Consider the following 13,844-nt stretch of genomic DNA (forward strand, 5'->3'; position numbering starts at 1 on the left):
CCAAAGCATGGCATTAGTCAAAGAGCAAAAGGGTATGAATGGGCCAGGAATTAACTCAGTCTGGAAACAAGATCAAAATTAATCTTCAAAATTAATCTAACCCTCAGAATGCCAAGGCTTTAAAAGAGTCTCCAAATTGGAGCTGTGGGGAGAAGAAACTTACTTTAGAAAATGGGGGTCTGGGAGGCCTCTCCAGCCCCATGTTTTATAGAGAGGATAATGCAGATACAAATGAACTGCTTGATATGGAAAGCACCAGGTGGCATTGGGAGATAATACTTTTTTTTCCTGTGTGTTTGGAAACTGAACTATTTTTTTAGGGGCAGCATTAAGGTGGAGTCTGTTATCTGCATCAGTGTTTACCAAATGCCACTCACCTCTGATTTTTTGGATAAATGTGTGGCTTTCTGGCCAATGCATATTTGGCTACAATGCTTTCAGACCCGCCTGTGAATCAGTGTTGAATGGATGTATTCTGAAAGAACGTGTGCCAGCCTCTCCCTTTACATTCTCTTCCCCTCCGAGTAGAAAACATGTTTCCTGATTCTCCAACCAGGCTTTAATTCAATTAAAGGAACTGCTGGTGGCAGTTTGTGCAACTTATGAATGGCAGGAAAACGTGAGTTACAGTTGCATTCAACCATATCCTCCGCTGCGAGGCACGGACCTCACTTGCAAAGGTTTTCTTTTTAATGTTCTTTACAGTGATAGTGGTGAACGTGTGGAATTCATAAAATAAGGCATAGGATACATCTGTGTGAATATCGCTGTTTGAGTCATTTAGGAAATGATGCAGGTTGGAGAACTTACAACATTCTTCCTGCTGGGGTGGGTTTTTCCAATATGTAGCCCAGCCCGTGTCACGGTGAACGCGTCTGTCGATGAACTGCTCACTGCTCCCATCAATTCAGCAAGGATTGATCTGTCGGAGGCCCCACCACCTCAGCTGTGTCTGGGATCTGGTGCTTTGAAGGAGAGTAGAAGTCAACGTTGTAGGTGTCCAGGGAGATAGCCCTGAGCAGCAGGAGAGTGACAGAGTTCCCACCCTGCTCTTGTGGGCACAGTATTACCTTGTTCCTTTTGCTTTGGCTTGTGTGATCATTCCACTGGATGTAAGAAGAGCTGCATGTTGGTCATGCTGCAGGTTGCATTTCAGGATGAAGCTGGAGAAGATCCGCTCCAGCAGCTCAAATGAGCATAAGTTACCCTGATGTATCTGTCTTAGAAGAATTAGCTGCTTAAAAAGAGCTCCTTGGAAACATCAGTCCCAAGAATTTTGTTGTATTCTTGAGAATCAGGCACTTCAGCAATGCCCTCTAGCTTTGTTCTGACTTTGTAATTGTTATTTAGCAAAGCTTATAAAACTTGCCTTCTTGCTCTATATCAGTTGTAGTTCGTCATGTCTTGCAGCAAGGATCACAGAAATAGAAAAGTGATAAGAAAAGCTCTCATTTAGGCTCTTCAGGAGCACCTATTGCCACTGCAGTTAAAGCTTCTTCCCCCCAGCCCTGGCTTTGCAATTATTTTGAAAGAAAAAAAGAATTTGAACAAACAGAAAAGGTTTTATCCTTGTTTATATATACATATGTCTGTGTGTGTATGTATATACATACAACTTGCCCTAGGTTTTATCCTTGTTTATATATACGTATGTCTGTGTGTGTATGTATATACATACAAGTTGAGTTTGACTATATTTAAAAGCAGATTATCAGAGCAGTGGGACTTTCTATGGCTATTTAATCCGACAGGCTGTATGTTAGAACTATGGACTTCTATAAATTATTTCTTGTGTGAACTACACAGGTTTAAAAAACAAAACATAAACCACCAACCAACTAATTTTGACTCGAATAATTTTTGGTAAAGTAGAACTGCTACCCTTGCTGGTGAATTGGTCCAGCTAATTATCCTCTTTATTAATAAACATGCATCTTGTTTGTTGGTTGTATCTCTGTGGCTCCACACTCAAGCTGGTGAGGGCTTTTTTACAGTTCTGTGATGATTGAATTAGTTGTCCTATGCATATGCACAAAAACCTGTGAAAAATCAGCCTTTGGCCCAGAAAAGTGGTGTTCGATTGAATTAGTTGTCCTGTGCATATGCACAAAAACCTGTGCAAATCAGCCTTTGGCCCAGAAAAGTGGTGTTGTAGAGCATCATTCCCAGCCCCTTCATCTTTCTTGTAGCTGTTTCCTGAGGGCTCTTCTATTTATCAACAGCCTTTGTGAATGGGAGTCAGTAAAACCGTCCTTGCTGTGTCAGAAGTAGCTGTGACACCGCCGTGGGTTTGGGTCCTACTCCAGGTTCCTGTGGTGTTTGTGGCCCTTTTGCCAATAGCGCTGCGCTGGGAGCTCACGTTTAATTGACTTTCTGCTGTCAGCCTTGTCGCCTTTCCAAGGTGATTGCTTTCCAGAGTAAAACCCTTTGTCCTGCAAGACCTATGGTCCGTGTTTCTAGACACCTCCCTGAGCAATCCATATCATTCCAGCAGGAAACTCCGTTGTCCTTAAGCACTAAATGCTGGAGCACCAGAGCATGGTTGTTGATTGCCTTCTTCCTTGGCACCAACAAAACAATGTGCTAAAGCTCCTGAGGGTCTCCTTCAGAAATATGCTTAGTAACATATCTCCATGTGTATTTTGTGACGTGTTATACAGCCAGGTTTAATTAATTTAGTGTGTCATGGTAAGTCTGACCTGTTGTGGATCCCCAGTCAGCACGTCACGGGACGCCAGGTGTGGTGTTGTGCAGGAGTCCGTTAGAGCGATAGCGCTACCTGTCAGCAGGCAAGCAAACTTTTGATCCCATTAAAATAAAAATCCATTTCAGTTGGCAAGTTCTACCTTTTAATAAACTCTTGGTACTAATTACATGATGCCCCTGTTGATTAATCAAGTCCCACATCGACCCTTAGATTATTTTGCCCCGGACTGAGGCCAGGCTGGCAGGTCTATATGGTTATAAAATATTGGCACAAGATGAGCCTCCTTCCAGGCTCCTGGAAGTTCTTTCTGTTGACAGGTATCGTTGTGTCTCGTGTCAGCAGAGCAGAGCACCCTCCTCCTGCTCTTTTAACAATCTCTGAAGTTCTGACTTAAAAGTGTCTAAGCCTTGGTCTGCGGCAGAGTCTGTTGTTGACAGTTCTGTTCCTTTATCTAATGAGGAGGTAGTGTCCTGTCAACACTGCTCGTGTTAAAACAGACTCGAAAATGAATATATGGCTTAGAGAATATCGTGTTCTTTTGCTCTGTTATCAATTTGTTTTATTTCTAGATTTCAATTTATCAAAACTTGTCCTTTTTGTGGCAATAGTATGCATTTTATAGCCTCTTTGTCAGTAAATGAGTGGTTTCATAGATCATTATCATTGTCTAACTTTTGAGTAATTGGATTCGTGATTGTTTCAGCTTTGTGAAACAGGCCCTGGTAAAACACCAAGTGCTAAACGCTGGTCAGGTAATTACTCACTGGTTGGATTCTGTTTGCATACAGGAGTGATGATCCAGGTGTGAGCATGCCTACATGAATCACACCTCACATTTAATTAAGCGATCAGTTCCCTTTCCCTTTGAAAATGAAGCCTAATTTGACACTTCTGTGATTAGAACACAAAATTGCTTGAACTAAGAAATAGTAGTTGATAAGAATTTATTTACAGAGTTGCTGTTAAGTCTTAACTGGCAGCACATGTCTCTCTACTCTGCATCTGTCTTCACTGACTTTTTCTCTCCCTTGGCTCTCCATCCCACAGAAGATACGCTCAAGTCCACATTTACCCACCCCCTACTCCATGCTACTTTATCCAGGCAGTGGATTGAGAAACTCCTCCTTCCTATTTCTCTTTAAGACACGAACGATCTTGGAATAATTTGAATGTTCTTCACATTGTTCTTAAATTCCTTGATCTTAACTACATTCAACCTGTGAGCCCTTCAGAAACTCTCACTAGCACCTGTAGCCACCATCACCTTGGGTAGAAACCTGGCTCTCTTTGGAGCAGTGCTTTGGCTTTGAATAATGACTTTGCCTTTTTTTTTTTCTTTTAATTATATCACAGCAAATTCTATATCAAGAGCTCTTTGACCAATGCTCTTGGTCTCTTTACAAACTGGACAATTCACTAGTGAAGCAACCCCTGTGTGTTCTGGTTTGGTTGATGAACTGGACCGGTCACCGGTGTGGACTTCAGAGCTTGAGCCTGTTGAACCACTAAGAATAACAGCTGGTTCCTTCCACCCTGCCTACCTGGTTGTCAAATCCTCTCCCCTTTAGTTGCAGCCAATCGCTTGGTCCAGGGATTTAATTGCTGTTAGTCCCGAGAGTGCATCCCCGATGGCTTCTCTGTAGATGCTGAAAAGGCATAAAAATCACTATGTGTGAAATAAAATAAACCCCTCTTCCCAAAGCACAGACTGACCCTTCAGGTGCTGAGGCTGTAGCTCTTTTTTTTAACTGCAAATGCTTCAGACCACATGGAATGCTATAAATTCAAGTAACTCTGATGCATGAACATAAATCACGTGAGGTGATGAGACTGAGATTGTAATTTTGGGGACAGTGGATGCTCAGTCCTAATTACAGCGGCTTGTATTAAGCTGGAATTTTCAAAGTTGCTCGAGGAAATTTGGTCTTGAGATGAGTTAAGTGGGGCAGGTACCATGGTTTGGGTCCTGCTCCAGGTTCCTGTGGTGTTCGTGGCCCTTTTGCCAATAGCGCTGCGCTGGGAGCTCACGTTTAATTGACTTTCCGCTGTCAGCCTTGTCGCCTTTCCAAGGTGATTGCTTTCCAGAGTAAAACCCTTTGTCCTGCAAGACCTATGGTCCGTGTTTCTAGACACCTCCCTGAGCAATCCATATCATTCCAGCAGGAAACTCCGTTGTCCTTAAGCACTAAATGCTGGAGCACCAGAGCATGGTTGTTGATTGCCTTCTTCCTTGGTGCCAACAAAACAATGTGCTAAAGCTCCTGAGGGTCTCCTTCAGAAATATGCTTAGTAACATATCTCCATGTGTATTTTGTGACGTGTTATACAGCCAGGTTTAATTAATTTAGTGTGTCATGGTAAGTCTGACCTGTTGTGGATCCCCAGTCAGCACGTCACGGGACGCCAGGTGTGGTGTTGTGCAGGAGTCCGTTAGAGCGATAGCGCTACCTGTCAGCAGGCAAGCAAACTTTTGATCCCATTAAAATAAAAATCCATTTCAGTTGGCAAGTTCTACCTTTTAATAAACTCTTGGTACTAATTACATGATGCCCCTGTTGATTAATCAAGTCCCACATCGACCCTTAGATTATTTTGCCCCGGACTGAGGCCAGGCTGGCAGGTCTATATGGTTATAAAATATTGGCACAAGATGAGCCTCCTTCCAGGCTCCTGGAAGTTCTTTCTGTTGACAGGTATCGTTGTGTCTCGTGTCAGCAGAGCAGAGCACCCTCCTCCTGCTCTTTTAACAATCTCTGAAGTTCTGACTTAAAAGTGTCTAAGCCTTGGTCTGCGGCAGAGTCTGTTGTTGACAGTTCTGTTCCTTTATCTAATGAGGAGGTAGTGTCCTGTCAACACTGCTCGTGTTAAAACAGACTCGAAAATGAATATATGGCTTAGAGAATATCGTGTTCTTTTGCTCTGTTATCAATTTGTTTTATTTCTAGATTTCAATTTATCAAAACTTGTCCTTTTTGTGGCAATAGTATGCATTTTATAGCCTCTTTGTCAGTAAATGAGTGGTTTCATAGATCATTATCATTGTCTAACTTTTGAGTAATTGGATTCGTGATTGTTTCAGCTTTGTGAAACAGGCCCTGGTAAAACACCAAGTGCTAAACGCTGGTCAGGTAATTACTCACTGGTTGGATTCTGTTTGCATACAGGAGTGATGATCCAGGTGTGAGCATGCCTACATGAATCACACCTCACATTTAATTAAGCGATCAGTTCCCTTTCCCTTTGAAAATGAAGCCTAATTTGACACTTCTGTGATTAGAACACAAAACTGCTTGAACTAAGAAATAGTAGTTGATAAGAATTTATTTACAGAGTTGCTGTTAAGTCTTAACTGGCAGCACATGTCTCTCTACTCTGCATCTGTCTTCACTGACTTTTTCTCTCCCTTGGCTCTCCATCCCACAGAAGATACGCTCAAGTCCACATTTACCCACCCCCTACTCCATGCTACTTTATCCAGGCAGTGGATTGAGAAACTCCTCCTTCCTATTTCTCTTTAAGACACGAACGATCTTGGAATAATTTGAATGTTCTTCACATTGTTCTTAAATTCCTTGATCTTAACTACATTCAACCTGTGAGCCCTTCAGAAACTCTCACTAGCACCTGTAGCCACCATCACCTTGGGTAGAAACCTGGCTCTCTTTGGAGCAGTGCTTTGGCTTTGAAGAATGACTTTGCCTTTTTTTTTTTCTTTTAATTATATCACAGCAAATTCTATATCAAGAGCTCTTTGACCAATGCTCTTGGTCTCTTTACAAACTGGACAATTCACTAGTGAAGCAACCCCTGTGTGTTCTGGTTTGGTTGATGAACTGGACCGGTCACCGGTGTGGACTTCAGAGCTTGAGCCTGTTGAACCACTAAGAATAACAGCTGGTTCCTTCCACCCTGCCTACCTGGTTGTCAAATCCTCTCCCCTTTAGTTGCAGCCAATCGCTTGGTCCAGGGATTTAATTGCTGTTAGTCCCGAGAGTGCATCCCCGATGGCTTCTCTGTAGATGCTGAAAAGGCATAAAAATCACTATGTGTGAAATAAAATAAACCCCTCTTCCCAAAGCACAGACTGACCCTTCAGGTGCTGAGGCTGTAGCTCTTTTTTTTAACTGCAAATGCTTCAGACCACATGGAATGCTATAAATTCAAGTAACTCTGATGTATGAACATAAATCACGTGAGGTGATGAGACTGAGATTGTAATTTTGGGGACAGTGGATGCTCAGTCCTAATTACAGCGGCTTGTATTAAGCTGGAATTTTCAAAGTTGCTCGAGGAAATTTGGTCTTGAGATGAGTTAAGTCAACTTGACTGTGAAAACCATGCAGTTAGGAGCTGTACGGTTCCAGCCCGTTCCACTTTGGGTGACCTCATCTTTCATCTGTCCTCCTGTGGGCAAAACCCACCAGTGGAACCGTTCCTGTTACTGTTGTTCTTTGCAAGGATCTCCTTCTCGTGGCCTGAGCCCTTTTGTAAGATGCCAGGAAGCTGTTTATAAATTGGTAACTGCTGGGTCTGTCCTTATTGTTTTGGCATTCCTCTGCTCCCGCATGGACCTGGCAGTCCCCTCCGAAAATGCTGGGGTAGCGCAAGAACGCTATTTCTGTAACTCTCCACTCCACGCTGGATTCTTAAATGCTAGTTAATCAGACCTCAAGTATTCGGCTGTTCTGAGAAGTGGGACGCTAAAGGCAAATGTGCATGTTATCATCTGCAGAACCTGACTCCTCTAGTGGGACCAGGCAGTAGTTCAGGCTCAACGTTCTCCATTCAAGCACGGGACAAAACATGCCAAAAATGCGGCATACTAGTCATTGGAGTCCCCGCTGGGACCTGAGGTGAGACCACAAACTCCATTTAGTTGGAGTGTTGAGACTCCTCTGAGCATAACGAAGGTCAGTACTTTTGGGGAGGGATCACTACACCCAACAGCCCTGAACATCAAAGGCCACTCACTGAGAAACGGCGAAGGACAGCGGTGGTGTTTGCCTGCTGTACCATCTGCCTCCCCACACGGGGATTCTGAGCAGTCTGCTGGGCCTCTAGCTTTTTGGTTTGGGGTTTGCATGGGTTTTCTCTTACTGGGTGTGGGAGAGTAGAGTGTTTTGGGGTTGTTTGGAAGGATTTTGTTTTGTGTTGTTCCTTGGTTTTGGCTGGCATGAGATGTTATACGGCAGGCAGGCTGGAACGCTCTACACACGTTGTAACTGAGAATTTCACAAACCAATATTCAAGCACTTACGTAGGATGGTAGGGGAGGGCAAGAGCAGCTGCTCGTATTGTGCAAAAGCTCAATGTTTGCATGGAAATACAGCTTCTTCTGCATCCAATTTATCGTTTCTAGCACTACAGTGTTGAGGGTCAGAAAAGAACTGGGCGTTGGGATGCCAGCTTCTGTTCGTGGGTTTTTTCCCTTTGATTCACTGCCTCTGCCTCCATCGTGTTTCTGTTGAATTCTAGGAATTAAGACACTGCTGAGCTTTAAACATTGGGATTAAGCCTAATTTGCCTTCTGGGAGATTTTAACACTTCTGTGTGTCTTGAGGCACTGTTCAGATCTTCTCTGTTTAGTGACATTGTGCTGCAGGTGACACGGGCTGGCTGTGCTGCTCTGTCCCCGGCACAAAGAGGTTTCAGCACACCAGTGCCCCTTAGTGACATTGTGCTGAAGGTGACACGGTCTGGCCGTGCCATTCTGTGCGTACGGTCCCTGGCACAAAGAGGTTTCAGCACACCAGTGCCCAAAGCTCTCCTCCGTGAGACGTGTCCTACAGGAGCGTGGAGGGAACAGCGTGATGACCAGGGGGTTATTGACATCACTGAGCATTGAACACACATCTTAAATAGCTGAATTAAGAGGCTGGTTTCTCTAGGTAGTTTAAGGAGCCTCTTTGAGAGAGTGACTGCTGGAAAACATGGAAGCATATGGGAGAGTAACAGGGTAAGGGTGTTCAACCTAGAGAAGAGAAGGCTCTGGGGAGGAGAGTTAAGGGTGTTCAACCGAGAGAAGAGAAGGCCCTCAGGAGACCTTAGAGCCCCTTTCAGAACCTACAGGGGCTCCACGAAAGCTGGGGAGGGACTCTTTCTCAGGGATTGTAGTGACAGGACAAGGGGTCATGGTTTTAAACTGAAAGAGGGGAGATTGAGATGAGATCTCAGGAAGAAATTCTTTGCTGTGAGGGTGGTGAGGCCCTGGAACAGGTTGCCCAGAGAAGCTGTGGCTGCCCCATCCCTGGAGGGGTTCAAGGCCAGGTTGGATGGGGCTTTGAGCAACCTGGTCTGGTGGGAGGTGTCCCTGCCCAGGGCAGGGGGTGGAACGAGATGGTCATCAAGATCCCTTCCAACCCAAACCATTCTATGATTCTTTATGCTAACGTGTATCCCTGTTCTCTGCTTTGGAAGACCTGCTTGATGCTCACAAGGTCTCCCTGGTACAGCACCTTGCACAAGGAACCTCTAAGCTGGGTGAGCTTGTAGATGCCACTGCGTAATATCAATAATTAGTAACAGGTTAATTCAGCTAAGAAGCTTCTGAAGAAAATGGAAGCCAGGAGATACAGTGGGCACAATGGGGAATGTAGCTGTGTAACTGCAGGGTGGTTATTCTTGTTCATGCAGAGCTGCAGTCTCTTTGAAGTCCAAGAATGGGTAGGGCTGGAGAGAGTTCTGCGATTTGCTCTTGCAGCCTTGATGACCACCTGAGGATATGACCTTTCATAAAACTTGGTCAGGTTAAGGCTGATAACATAAAATCTGGGGGTTGTGATCCTGTAGCTTAGTGTTCTGTGTAGCTTTATTTTTCTTAAGTGAGACACTCTGTGTGTGTCCCCCTCTGTGTTTGAGTCCTGATTTTGAACCAGCTTAAGCAAACATGGGAAAAGGACAAAAGTCATTCTGAGTCATAATTATTTACAGTCTAATGTGTTAGAAATTATAGGCAGTTACTTCTCCTGATGATAGCGGTGGTTGAACTGGTGTAGGTTCTGGCAAAGCATTACTTCAGGGAGACTCCAGTCCTTTGACAGTTATGTATTAGAGATTATTGTGACTTTGAAGTACAAAAAGTGATTTTTCCAAGACTTTTATTAACCAAAGAGGGAATCTGGATTCTAAGTAAGCTGGGCAAGAGATGGAAAGGCATTTTCTTTTAATTTTCATTATTTTTTCCAAAACAGCAATGTGATGTCCTCCAGATGGTCTAGTGCCCCAGGCTGTAATAACTACTTAGATTAGGGAAGGTCCAACCTGGCTGTCAACAAGGCTCAGGTCTCGGTTTTGCCCTCCACGGGTGATCTAACCCACCATTCCCTCTGCAAACAGCCCCCTCCTCCCTTTCCCTCACAGCAGCCGCTGGCAAGAGGGCAAGGAGGGGAGAGAGAAGGCAGCTGCTGGTCCTTAGCACCAGAGGATCAGCCATCAGCCCTTGGAGAGAAGGTGGCAGGTTGGTCATAAGCTTCCTGTAGGCCAGGTCTGGCCCATGGACCTCCTGCTGGACTACGTCACTGCAGTTAATGTTGGTGCATCAGCAAACAGGGGCTTGTTTCCTCAAAGATAAATTATAGCTGTTGTCAAACAGAAGTGCTTTTGCTCATACTGGCCACCTCTAGAACCCTGGAGATGAGGAAAATCAATAAGTGCAGACAAGGATAAAATAAAATAAACATTTTCAAGCTTTTAATATACTAACAAAAGAGTGAAAGGAAGAAAATAATCCCTGAAGGGATAAGCTGTGGATAAGCTCTGTTGACTGCCCTGCGAGGGAGTAGGGCTACTAACAAGTGAATTGGTTCTTTTCCTCGTTGAACACTCGGCAAGATGCCTGCAAGTTCCTTTGGGCAGAGCTCGGTGTTAAGGACTTGTGCGTGGTTTCGTTTGGTCTCATCTGGACAGCACATGGGGGCTTGAGGCCACCAGGATAAGATAGTGATGGGGTAGGGGCTGAGGTGCTGTTAGGGACGTGCCCAAGGCTACGTTGCTTCTGCTGCTGGTTCTTTTAGCCCTGGCTAATATCCATTAGCTGGAATCTACAGAAACTGGCCTCATTCTGGAGCAGAGATGACATGCACGATCAGGAAGAAGCAGAAGGATGACCTGGCTAACATCAGACTTGCTTTTCATTGTGTCTACACACCTCTTGGTAGTCTTCCCAGTGTGAGGGAGCTTCCTAGCTTTTAGACAGAACTGAGTATCACCAGCTTCTAGAAAGATGCTGTCCATCTTTCTCACCAGGGCCATGGGAACGTGGCTAACATCAGACTTGCTTTTCATTGTGTCTACACACCTCTTGGTAGTCTTCCCAGTGTGAGGGAGCTTCCTAGCTTTTAGACAGAACTGAGTATCACCAGCTTCTAGAAAGATGCTGTCCATCTTTCTCACCAGGGCCATGGGAACGCTGATGTTTTGCAGCCCCCATTTCAAGGTTAGGTTGGTGGCGTGTGCTTCCCTAGGGGCTATGCTCAGATCAAGCTGGGGACCTGAAGTGGGTGCAGAAAAAGTTGTGTGCTTGGTAAGCAGAGTCAGAACTCAGGGCTGGGACTTTTAACACATCTAGCCCAAGCTCCATCATATCACAGCCAGTTCTCTCTGCGTGGAGTGCAATGGCTCATGTTTGAGTTCAATAACGCACTTTCTAGAAAGGGAATCAACCTGGATCCAAGGACATAAAGGGACAGAGAATACACCCCTTCTTTAGCATTTTCTTCCAGAGACTAATTGCTCTGTAGCAAATGTGAACCAGATGATTCATTAGGATATTTTCTTCCAGAGGCTAATTGCCCTGCAGCAAATGTGAACCAGATGATTCATTAGGATTTTTCAAACTCCAGCTCTCAGCCATTGTTCTGGTTCTTGCTATGCCTTTTCCCACTGATTAGAGCTCCGAGACCTGGCATTTTTCTCCCCATGATAGAACTTGCACGCTGTAATCAAATTGCCTCTCAACAACCTGCAACAGCAAAGCCCAGCAATGTCTCTAAGCTAGAGTCTCTCCGTTCCTCTGAAGAGGTAGTAACCAGTGATTTTTAGCTGTTCAGTCACATGAATCATCCTGCCAGTAAAGCCAATTCCATCACGTTTTTTCCAGTTCCCTCTGCTTTTCCTTTGCATAAATCTCATGACATGGATGCACTGGCATCTGCTCTGCTCGCCTGTGAGTTTCCACGTACAGTTGAAGGTGTTAGGGTTGGCTGTAAGACCCTGCATGTCCATGTCCAACTACCTGCTGAACCAGTGCCTCTTGTGCTGCATCTGGAGATGTCTCTGAGTTGGAACTCCTCTCTGTCAGAAATAAAAGGATGCTCTTGTAAGGACCTTCACCTTGGGCGTTGCTTCATGTTCAATGGCCATCAGAAGCCTGCCTGAACTATGGAGCATATACGTTGACTTTTAATAGTAAGTTGGTATTTGGGCTGGTTTCTCTTATCTTGGGGATCTGCTGGATCGAGGGGATTTGGGGAAGCCACTCCCCAGCCATTTTAGGCGGTTATTTTAATGTCCCGGAATTAGTTAAAAATGAAAAGGAAGAAATGAAATTAAACCTCTGTTTCTTAAGAAAACTGAGCTTTCTTAGTTGCTTTCAGGGGAACCATTTGATCCATAAGACCAAGTCCACAGGACTTTAATTTTTAAATCTTTTTTAATCTCGTTAACATCTTCTGTACACTGTTTCCTGTGTGCAAAGCCCAGGGGCAGCCCAAGCAGGAAAAAAGAGATTGGAACAGACTTTGGAGCAGAGCCTACACGTTTGAGGGCTCCTGGATACTTTGGCTCGGTGGAACACCTTCAGCCTGTAGTTCAGCTGTGTTTAGTGCCTGATATGTCCAATATAATGCATAAGTTTTGTCTCCACTGCTGTGTGGGCTTTATGAAGCTATTTCACTACTCTTTTTTTTTTTCTTTTTTTTTTCTTCTTGTTCTACCCTGTTTTTCTCCTTTCAGGCCATAGAATGTTCTGGGTGAGCACTCTCATTCAACCACGTTAGTGTACACCAATAATTCTGGAAATTCTGAAACTAAGAAGCAGTTTTGTCAGTACAACCTTTACCGTGTCAGTCGCATCTGAACTGCAGATGCTGCTGTGGAGTAAAAAATGATTCCCTAGACTTAGACAAGCCAAACAGAACGTTATCTTGCGTTAATCCAGCTATGTTGTTTCTGTTACCGAAACCAGCTCCGAAACACCTGTGCCAACCTATTCTTAATATCATAACGTCACTTGCCACTCTTTGGGAGTGTCATCAGAAACGGCGCGTTGCTCAAACAGTGCTGAATCGTGCACTGACTCACCAGAAAGTGCCCTTTTCACCGTCCGCATCCCGGGGGTTCCTCTTGCAGTATCTCACCCGATGACCGGCATAGCCCAGCCCTGGTGTCATCGGCACGAGCTCCCTGGAAAGGGTGTGACACAGCCAGGTATGCCGAGCGCTCACACACCGCATTGTTCCCCAAATAACTCCGGTTTCCCTGCAGGTAGGTGACAGGGGTTTGGTTTAAATGCATATCCTGGAGACAAAGTCTTTAATCATGACACAGTTTCGTAGGCAAGATCAACAAACTGAGAGAAATGTGAAATTGTGACCTACTCTTCTTGGACAAGCGTGCGTTAGCTCTCTAGCAGTCATTGTATTTCCCTGGTTTTAGTTAGCTTTTGTAGTTTTACTACAGGTACGACAGGCTGGAGCCACTCTGGTTGTGAACACTTTTATCTCTTTGAAGACTCTTCCTTTTGAAATGAAATTTCTCTTGGCCGTTCTTAGCTCAGAGGTGGAACTTTACGAAGCACGGGAAGAAACTGTTTTTAGCAGGGGGGGAATTTTGGAGTATTTTCACTTCCTTTGAAGGCGCATGTTGTTCCTGAAGGAAAACCGTGTGGGGCTGAGCAGGAAGCGGGGAGGCTGGTGTGCGTTCCGGCCTGCCCTGCCTGGCCTGCCCACAGCTCCCTCCCCTCACTGCGGCTGGGCCTTGGGGCTGGAAGTAGGTGAGGAGGCTTTTTTTTGTGTGCGGATTTATTCTTAAAACCAGATCTGAGGGTGGGCCGGTGTGCCCCAGTGTGGAGTTTACTATTGGATACATTTCTTGGTGTCGCCTGGCCTCCTGTGTTTTTCTCTGGTAGTTTTTTTTTTTT

Source organism: Calidris pugnax, unplaced genomic scaffold, assembly GCF_001431845.1.
Source record: "Calidris pugnax isolate Ruff unplaced genomic scaffold, ASM143184v1 scaffold133, whole genome shotgun sequence".
Lineage (NCBI taxonomy): Eukaryota > Metazoa > Chordata > Aves > Charadriiformes > Scolopacidae > Calidris > Calidris pugnax.